Genomic DNA, 10179 nt, shown 5'->3' on the forward strand with positions numbered 1-10179 from the left:
TATATTAGGGAATGTATTTGTGAAAACAATCAATGACACCAATCACCATAACTTGAAAACTAGATTATTCCAGTATTCTTTTAGTGGAGTATACTAAACTTGCCTGGAAGTTGGTGTTATCATAATAATCAAATTGTGTATAGAGAAAAATATTAGTGGTTTCATAGATAGTGTTTACTTACAGAAGGAATTATACTTTTCATATCTTAATTATCATACTATTTCTATGACATTTGGCTAAAACTGATACTATTAGCTATCAATTTAAAGTGATACATAAATATAATTACTCTAATAGCTTATGAGTAAAATTGTTTTTGATACCAGTTATCGGATCCAATAAACCAAGCAGTAATGTTTCTGTATGAAAAAAATTCTTATATATATGCAAATGAATAATTTAATAACTAACTCTAATAAATATTGCACATAAATTTATTGTGTAATCAAATAAGCCACGCTGTTGATTTTATTTTTCATTTTTATACACATTTCAAAGTATATAAATTTGGCTCTCGATAGCATTAGGATTACCTTCTCATGATTTCCTGCCAAAGGAAAAATATAAATGTGTGATTTGTTCTAAATATACTACTTTAGAATAAATATCTGCTACTTCCCAGAAATTGAGATCTACATTATCTACTCACCATTGATTGCTATGAGAATAATCTTGATGCAGTACAGAGAACACACCAGAAGATATGTATTTTTGGAGCTTAAGTAATGTCCTGCTGTAATCTTGGACAAGCCACCTAATCTCTTGAAGCATCAATTTCTTCTTAACTGTGTTGCATAATGAGTCCTTCCTTTTCTATAGTTCAGGCTTGTATAATGGTGAATTAATAAATTCTGACTCATAATTATTAACAATATGAGCAAAGTACCTTATAATATTCTGCGAAGTATCAAAAAGTTAGTAAGATATGAGAAATAGGCCAAATTTTTTTTTAAGATTTAAAAAAAAACACAAAAAATAACTCCACACTCAATGTCCTCTTTGCCCTAGAGGCATATGCCAATTAAACAGGAACTCTTCAACCAAAATGAGCTGAGTTGAAGTCAAATTCTAGGGCCCACCAAATACAGGGCTATTCATGAACTACTTGTAACTTTAAGTGAGGTGCTGAAGAGATACACTCTCAGGGTCAGGATGAACTCAAGTAAAACAAATCTCATGTGTTTTTAGAGCCTTGCTTCATGTCAACCGAATGGTCATGGGAAATCTCAGTCCTAGAACTTCAGTTAGGGTGGTATGAGTGTGCTTGACAGAAATTTCCCTGGAGAAATATAGGATCATCATGGACTTTAAATTATTCCTGCAAATAATTTTGAAATTGAGTATCCAGTGCAGAATAAAATATATCCAAGCAAACAAACATAAAACTGTTTAGGAAAGCAAGCTGAATCAACAATCAAAATAGTAAGACTCCACAAAATTCAGATACTACAGTTACCATCCACAGAATGTAAAATAATTATTTTACCTTTTCCATTTATTTCACACCCAAAATTGCAAATTTCATAGAGGAGTAGAGTTCTGTAAAACACATTCTAAAACTAAAAAATTATCAAAATCAAAACCTTCATGAATTGCTTATTTGATTTTATACAGCAGAAGAGATCATTTATAAGCTGAAAAATGGGTCCTATTGACTCATGTGTGACTTTGCAAATGAAGCATGGACAGTCAGAAAGACAGAAAATATAGGAAAAGAAATTCAACAGATATAGTCTGAGAATCCAATAGGCTTTTAAATGTTATACCAGATACAGAAGGGAGAGAATGTGAGAAAGGAATATTTAAAAATATACTAGTAGAGTGGTTTACAGAAATGATGAAAGATACCAAGCTACAGATAAAAGAACCCCACATATAATTTTTGAAAAGTTTAAAAATAATAAATAGCTTGAAAGAAATCTACATGTTAGCATAGCAAAGCAGAAGTGTAGTCAACCAACAAAACAAAATGAAGCAACAGAAATGGAGAAAATCTTAAAGCGATCAGAGAAAATAAGAGTACCTTCACAGAAGTATGTGTCATACTGACAACTTACTTCTCAATAGTGAGACTATACATTCTAAGTCAGTGGAAGGATATTATCAAAATGCAGCTCAAAAGTGTTTGTCAACCTAATTCTATGAACACAAAAATACTATTTAAGAATAAAGAAGAAAGAGAGATATATTCAGATACTCTAATTTTTATTAGAGTTAATAACTAACTCTGGAAGTTGGTGTTATCAGAATAATCAAATTGCCTATAGAGAAAAATATTAGCAGGTTCATAGATAGTGTTTACTTACAGAAGGAATTATACTTTTCATATCTTCAGAATGAAGACAGCTTGTTATTAATGGAACACACTAAAAGATACTTTGACATCAGACAAAATAAAAATGCATGTGAACGTTTAAGATGCAAGAGGAAGCAAAGAGCAAGAATGTGGCAATAGGTGGGTAAATCTTAATAAACTTGGATATTTTGAAATAGGAAGATAAGTGGCATTAAAATGTAAGAAAACAAACCATAAGTTAAGAAGAGAGAAGAGGATAGGTTCTAATTCTCATAAGCTCTTTTTATGTTCTAAGAAGTAAAGACTTAGAATTGGCCTTTGATAAGTTCATTAGTCTTTGAGAACTTAAGAACACATATTGTAATTATTAAGGTAATTAAAGACTAGGAACAGAGTATAACTTATTAACTATTATAGGAAAGAATTAGAATAATTGAAAGATCAACCAATCTGAAGTCAAAAAGGAGGATGCATGAAATAAGGTGGTACAGTGAAACCCATTATTTCAGCAATTACAGTAAATACTAGTGATCTAAATGATCTGCTTGCAGGACCAAGACTGTCAGATTAAAACATAAGCAGAAAATTTTAAAGTAAATGGATGGAAAATGTACATTCTGAAATAATATCTAGAAGAATTGCTAGGTAAAGAAGGTCACATCATTACAAAAAGGGTTTAAGTCACCGGGAAAATAAAACAACTCTAAAACTGTATGGATTTACTAACATGGCCTTAAATATATAAATAAAATATTAATAGAACTACTGGGGAAAACACAAAAGTTCATAGCCACAGGGAGAGATTTAAAACTACCTTTCTGAAACTAAGAGAACAGAAAAAAAATAGAAAGGTATAGAGGACCTGGAATAACAATGCATTTAACTCAAGAGACCTCTAAAGAAGAGGGAAATAAGCAAAAAAAATTTTAATTGACCAAGTGTTGCCCCAAAGAGCAAGTCTCAAAAAAAATCACAGAATTTAAGTCACACATTTGGACTCACCACGATGCAAGAATGTAGGAAGTCAATAAGAAAAAGACAAATAAAATATTCTCCTTTGTGTAGAAATATAAAAAATTCCTTAGAGACCTCTGGTCTTTGTTTAAAAAAATATATACATTTTATATGTTCTCCACACTTAAACAACAATATTTATAGGAAATTGTATTTCCTCAAAAGCATACATTAGGTAAGAAGGAAGGCTGAAATAAGCATCTAACTCAAGAAATCCTCCCAAAAAACTAGATGGCAGATAATAACAATGACAACAGAAACTGTGATATTCAAAAGATATGAATAAAAACCAAAAATTTAATTCTTTGAAAGGACCAGTAAAATTTTAAATCTCTGGAAAGACCAACGAGGATAAATGCAAGTTAGGTACAAGTAACTAAAGTCAGGATTGAGAAAGGGAAAACGTGGAGACCCTCCGACAGGAGAATGAGCTTTGATGAGTTAAGAAAGAACACTGCGATTCTCGAAAAGGATATTTTGAAAAACCTTGAACATAAAACATTTAATAATATTTAAATTGAATAGGTAAATTCCAAGAAACGTAACTTGCAAAACAAACACAGTAAGAAATGAAAATCTGAACCATTTTAAAACTATTAAAAAATTAAATTAGTAATAAATAATAGTCCTGGTAGGAAACTACACAGACAATTTACATCAAACACTCAAGAAGAAACATTCCTCAAAAAGCACAAAAATATGCCAGAGAATTGGAAGTGTACACCCTCCAATTAGTTTCAGAGAAGCATAATCTTTATGACTGATCTGGGAGGAACAGTTTCAGGAAGGAAAACATAGGACAATCACCTTCAGAAAACCAAGATTACCATAATGAATAAATATTAGAAAAATATTATATATACCATGGTAAATATACATATATTTATTACCATTACACTATATATGTTAATATATGTAAGATGTATGCCACACACATAATATATAGTACATATGTGTTGTGTTATATACACTACATATATGTTATATATACTACACATTGATGTTACATATTAACTACATATAAACATATATGTAGTTGTGTGTATATGTGTGTGTATATAAAAATATACATTTATATATACCATGGTATGTATATATACACCATGACCAAGTTGGAAATAATATAAAGAAAACTATTTTATAAAAGTAAGTGAATTTCACCATAGTAAGAGATGAAGGAAGTAAATCATATACCATCTCACTAGATGCAGGAAAAGCATTCAGTAAAAGTCACAATAGCAATTATTGATTAGCTGGTAATAGGTGGAACATCTGTAGCCAGATAAATTATGTCAATTAAGGATGTGTACAAGTGCTATAATTTTAAAGAAATACACAACATTGAATGCCATAAAATGGAGGATGGTGGTTACTGGGAAGATGGGTATGTGATCGATTCAGGGCAAAGGGAGAACTCCTGACTCTTAAGCATATTTATTGTATCTTATATTTCTGTCTTATGAAGTTATAGACTTGATTTTATCTGTATTATATTTAATTATAAAAGACAGGGTTCTTTTTAAAGTATTTACAGGTTCAAAGATTTCAGCTATCTGTAAAGTTGAATTTATTGGTCAAATATAAAACTTTTTTTATTTCTTCTTAATCTAAAATCAGCAACTTGTTAGCAACCCATTTAACAATTACCATACCTCTACTAATGTAAACAGCATTCTTCATGGTGGATACTGAGCTAAATGGAACGTGGTCCTTACTTGAGACAAAACACTGAATTGATTACTTAAGCTCAGAAATTATTTTTACATAAAACAATCTAGTAATGAACTTCTATCTTACTAATTAGCTCTAATTACTAACTGTGCTTAAAGTGCAATAAAATAAACATTGCAGCCATTTGTATTGCTGGTGTGTGTGTATAAAATATTATATTTATACCAAAGGAAAGAATCTCAGAGCACTCTCCTTTCTTCACCTCCATATAGTTTTCAGATGTGGACTTCAATTTGGACATTACACTTCATTCTGAGACATCAGAGTACATATGGCTTCAATAATTACTATCTAGGACCTACACCAAATATTCAGTCTATAACATATATCATGGAGAATGAAGCATAGTGGCTATATGTTATATAATGTTTGATAATTATGGGGAAGTACTGAAGAATGCAGCTCAGGGATAGTATGGTAGCTCTTCACAGCTACCAGAAATCAAGGCTTCTGTACCTTCCTGCTCAGCTTTTTGTCAGGCAGGAGGTATTGGTTGGGGGATGCAGGAATCACAAATTTTCATTTCTGTTTTTATCAAAAACTGGAAATAATCCAACTATTCATTACCTGGTGAATACATAACCAAATTTTGTTGTATCTGTGTGTGGAGAAAATGGAAGTTCATACAGCCAGGATCCTCACCTGACCCTAAACTACTTGATGATGTAACTGGCCTACTGTTAGGCTACTGCTCCCACACCCACAGGCAATGAGCTATTACTGACCGAGTCACTATATAGAGAGCTCCACTCAGTGCTCTGCAGGGAGGCAAAGATGGAGATGGATTACAGACCTGCAGATTGCTGGATGCAGGTGTGATTCCAGGGCTCAACATACTGCCCTGAGAATAAAGCCGGTTATAAGCCTTTTTACTCCAAGAACATTCTGTTGTCATTTCTTGGTCTCACTGAATCCATAGTGAACTTGCCTGGGGCTGAAATACTCAGGCAAAACACTATACAATGGAGTTGAAAATCATTCACACACTACTGAATGATGTGAAGGAATGGCATGACATGTACTTTGATAGAGATACAGCTGTAAATGTACGGCACATGGATCAGGGTTCAGCTTGTTTTGGTTCTCTCTTCAGTGAGACATACATGCTAACTCACATCATAAGCTCCATCGTACTTATAATGTTTCCTAAGCTAAACAGCTTGCATATTGAGGGAATTACAAAGAAAGGTGATGACATCAGCTATTTCTTTTGCCTTGCACCAGCATTCAAAGTCATGGCACTTAGGTTTGCAACATCACATAGCTGAAAATCCTGACTGTGGAAAGAAGTTCCTCAAGAATTTTTGTGCTTCTTGACCTACAGCTATGTGGGCCAGTCCATGAAGGAAGCAGCCAATTTGTGTACTTCCTACTCAATTATTCTCTCCTGCTTCCCCTCACACAACAACTGGTGGCCCTGCCAGGTTGAGGCACTGCATTGTCATACCAACAATTGCCTTGTTTCAAACGGCTTATGTTCTCGTATCATGATTTATGTCAGTGTTGTCCTTGTGTCTTTCTGCAGCAATAAATACTGCTTTAATTAAATCCCTTTGGTCGGTCCATCAACAGCTAATGAAAGTCCATTTGATAAATAGATTACTTGGAGTCAAGCTTTTTTTCCCAGGTGGGCTGAGAAGATTGAAGGGAGTAAATGCAACCACTTTCATAATAGTTTTCTCTCCCTGTGAGATCTTTCACAGTATCCACAATGATATTTCAGTTTTGCCAGCAGATTTCTGAGTTCTTGGAAAGAATGACAGGTAGTAATTGAAAAGCTGAGGTGAATTTGGTGAGAATCACACACTGTCAAATCACAACCATTTTCTAAGAAAGTTGAGAAAAAGCCTTACTTTGGTATCGGAAATATATTTAAATCTTAACACTTAATTGGGTCACAGAAAATACCCTAGATTTTGGTTATTTAAATTCTAAAAGTATTTCCAGGTTTGGAAATAGTCACAGCTGCCAGATTGGAAGTCATACGCATCTCCTGCCCAGGTAAAAGTTTGAATATGAGTGAAACTGAATAGCAGAAAACGTCAAGAATTTGGTTCACCAACAGGCTCTTATGTTAGTATCTTTAAGATTGTTCTGTGTGGTGTTCTGATGTGGCATTATTTTTATTCCCTTTATCTGTTCTCTGGTACACAGATCCATGTAAGGAAAAATGTTCTTAGCCTCGCAAACAACATTCTTTCCTAACATACTTGCCCTACACAGCATGCTTCTCTATATTCAGTATTTGTGCGTAGATAAGGAGGAAGACTTTTACCATCAAGTCACCCATGGAAGCCTGACTTGCTTGACTTACATAGTGTTTATTACCTAAAAGACAGAGTGTGATCCAGGTGGACAGTGGAGAATAAAATGAATAAAAACTTTTTCAGATCCATGTAAAAGCTGCACTCCTTTAATTTATAGAATTTCACTTAAAATGCATGATCACTTTTCTCCATTTTTTAATGGAATAATAAGCCATCATCAGTCAAGGAGAAGAAGTTTTGCTTCTCACTACTCAGTATGGTTTCATTCTACTCCACTTTTTGCAGTGTACAATCTTGGCTTTTTCTATGTTGTTAACCAATTTGTAGGAGCAGTTCATAGGATTCATGCATCAAATTGCTGCACTTCGTATTTCCATCCAGCAGTTTAGGCAGCACCAAGGGGTAAAATTTTTAATGGGAGGTCAGTTAAGTCAGTTCTATCTGCGTATGAATTTTGATTGTGTTCCCTTTCTCATTGTAATGTTAATAATAATAATACATGCAGTGATAAAAAAGTAATTATAACATTGCCATTTTTTGAGACCTCCTAGATGCTAAGAACTGTGCTTGGTTATTTGTATTCCCTAGTAGGTTAATTCAAACAACAACCTATTAAATATGAATTAACATGCTTTTATTATGCATGAAGATATTGTATGAACAATAATCAAAGAACCTTCTGTTTGATCATAAAGCTAGTAATTATGCCAGTTTCAGTGACCTCATCTTTAAAATAGTAAGCACAATATAGACTTACTGTATTTTTTAAAGAATAAATAACTTTATTACATAGGCTGTCATTGAACAGAAGGGGGCTTATTTAGCTTTCTGTTTCTTACACAGAATCGCAGCTTTTTGGTCTCTAGCACATGGTAGGCTTTTGACTACATTGGAATTAAACTGGCCTGAAAGAGATGAATATAAATGCATTCTGCCAGGATCCCAGCTGAAGACTACTCCTCTCAGCACCCATTCTCCATGTTGCTTTTGAATTTCTCTTTTGCTCCTTGGGATTCTGTAAGTGAAACAAACATAGAGATTGGTTTGATATAGTTCAGTAGGGCTTCCAGCTCAGGCAGTGAATGTCATCAAGAAGACAGCCCGCTCAAAACTGTAATATTTTGAAGAGAAATACACACACACACGCGCGCGCGCGCACACACACACACACACACACACACAGAATCCTGAACAAGCTTCCCCTATGGTGTTCTTTTGGAAGGAGAACATAACAGCTGCAGGAGAGTGGCAGAAGTTGATCAGGACTCTTATCCTCTCTCTTATGAAATAAAATTTTAATAATCAGGAGCAAAGGGCACCAAAACAGTTGCCCTTCAGGCAATTGTGCAGACACATGCCGATGTAATAAGGGAACAGAAAAAGGCAGTGATAACAACAATCACCTTTGCCCTGGGGAGGAGCAGCATTTATATCAGAATATTGCCATTAAGAAAATAATCTTTTTTTCAGCTTTACTGAGGCATAATTGGCAAGTGCAATTTTAAGATTTTTAAATATGCAATGTGATGATTTGATGTACATATGCATTATGAAAGGACACCCCCTGGGTTAATTAACTCATCCATCACCTCACTTATTTTATACACCCCTTTTTTGGTGAGAAAATTAAAGTTCCACTCTCAGCAAATTTCAATTATACAAAAGAGTATTGTCAACTATAGTCACAATGTTATACTTTAGGTCCTCAGACCTTATTCATCTTATAACTGAAAGTTTGTACCCTTTTACTAACCTCTTCCTATTTTCCCCAATCTCTGGCAACCACTCTTCTACTCTGTTTCTGTGAGTTTTTTAAAAAACAGATTCCACATATGCAGTGATGCCGTACAGTATCTGTGTGGCTTATTTCACTCGGCATAATACCCTCCAGATTCATTCATGTTATTGCAAATAACAAGATTTACTTCTTTTTCTAAGGCTAAATAATATGCCATATATATGTGTGTGTGTGTGTGTGTGTGTGTGTGTGTGTGTGTGTGTGTGTGTGTATATATAGTTTCCATACTTTGGCCATTGTGAATAATGCTGCAATAAAAATGGGAGTACAGATATCTTCACATTGGTACATTGGTTTTGGCAATATTGTTTTTGGATTTGACACTGAAAGCAAATGAAATAAAAGAAATAATAAACAAGTGGGGTTACATCAAACTGAATAGCTTCTGCACAGCAAAAACCATCAACAAAGGGCAAAATATGGAATGGGAGAAAATATTTGCAAACCACATATCCAATAAGACTTTAATATCCAAAATATACAAGGAACTCATAAAACTTGATAGCCAAACCACAAATAATGCTATTTAAACATGGACAAGGGATCTAAATAGATATTTTCCCAAATAGATATTTTCCCAAAGAAGATATACAGATGGCCAACAGGCATGCGAGAAAGTGCTCAACATCACTAATCGTCAGGGAAATGCAAATCCAAACCACAGTGACGTATCACCTCACACTGTGAGGGTGGCTAGTATCAGGAAGACAAGGAGGAAGAAGTGTTGGTGAGGATGTGGAGAGGGATCCCTTGTACACTGTTGGTGGGAATATAAACTGGTGCAGCCACTATGGAAAACAGTATCTAGTTCCCTCAGTAAAAGCAAAGAAAAGAATTGATGCTGAAATTTAATTTCACATGTCTATTTTTATCTAAGAAAAGTTTGGTTTTTGATAAAATTATAGCCCACGATTTCTATTACTCATATGTATTACTGTGACTTGGTACTAATCTTTAATGTTCTTTAAATTAAAGCATATTTTAAAGAAACTATGCTGAACAAGGCAAAAATAGAATGAAGAGTGAAACAATAGGGAGAAATGTGATAGGTGATCTTCAGACATATTCCTCT

The 10179-nt window shown here is 33.8% G+C and overlaps 1 protein-coding gene across 1 annotated transcript in view; it reads left to right on the forward strand.

Annotated features, from left to right (window-relative positions):
* The window catches only part of NME9 (NME/NM23 family member 9), a 153130-nt gene that overhangs the window by 81019 nt on the left and 61932 nt on the right, over positions 1-10179 (forward strand). The gene's annotated exons all lie outside the window — the stretch shown is intronic.

Source organism: Manis pentadactyla, chromosome 1 (genome assembly GCF_030020395.1).
Source record: "Manis pentadactyla isolate mManPen7 chromosome 1, mManPen7.hap1, whole genome shotgun sequence".
Lineage (NCBI taxonomy): Eukaryota > Metazoa > Chordata > Mammalia > Pholidota > Manidae > Manis > Manis pentadactyla.